This window comes from Octodon degus, unplaced genomic scaffold, assembly GCF_000260255.1.
Source record: "Octodon degus isolate 3935 unplaced genomic scaffold, OctDeg1.0 scaffold00012, whole genome shotgun sequence".
Lineage (NCBI taxonomy): Eukaryota > Metazoa > Chordata > Mammalia > Rodentia > Octodontidae > Octodon > Octodon degus.
The window spans coordinates 1,639,979-1,641,018 of NW_004524588.1; positions in this window are offsets into that span (position 1 = coordinate 1,639,979).

Genomic DNA, 1,040 nt, shown 5'->3' on the forward strand with positions numbered 1-1,040 from the left:
TGTCCAGGTCCATGACATACTAGAACTTTGTGCGATATCCTATCCCCAAACTGTTAGAAGTGCTGGTCATTTATTTGCCATTCCAGTATTTATCTTGTGCTTTATTCTTAGTAATTCTTTACTATCATGAAAACTTTTCCTTAGTTCAATTGTTTTGAAACACTTTTTAATTAACTAATATTTAATCTTCTGAATATTGCTTAATCTTAATTTTCATGTTAGTATTTATACTGTACCTTTGACTTACAATCTACTTAAAAGACATGGTATGATATTTTCTCCTAGTATTAGGAACTTTTTTTTTTTCAGTACCGAGGATTGAATGCTGGACCTTGCACTTGCCAGGCAAGAACATATTCTACTGAGCTATCTCCCTGGCCCTTACTCTAGAAACTTTAAAAAGTATATTTCCATTTTCTGTTGACTTTAAAAAAAAAAGAGGTCTGTACCTATGTTATTTGCTTATTATTTCTTGCCTATATCTTGTAATATGAGAAACTACTTTGGCAGTAACAATACACAATTTACTAACCATTGTTACTCTCCTAAAATCTTGTTTTGAGAATTTGTACCATTGTTTTTATTTTTTCTTTAAAACAAAAATAACTGATGTCAAAAAAAATGAAGAATTGAAATACTTCCATGACAAAGAACAACTAAAGAATTTCATGATGACAAAGCCAAGCCTACACAGATTATTAAAAGATGTTCTAGAGAAGGAACAAAATGACTATAAGTCCATGAATGAGAATGGAAAGAACCTACCAATAGGACAAACAATTAAACACAGGAGACTAAGAGGTATACAAAAGCAGTCTTTCAGTTATTGTTTTGTATACAGTAGCAAAATATTCCTATAAGCATACTGTACAAATTGACTTCTCCTGCACCCTATGGGTCATGATTCCATCTGAGTCTACTCCTAGCCACCAGTAAGTGTCATGGACACTGTCCAGGTCCATGACATACTAGAACTTTGTGCGATATCCTATCCCCAAACTGTTAGAAGTGCTGGTCATTTATTTGCCATTCCAGTATTT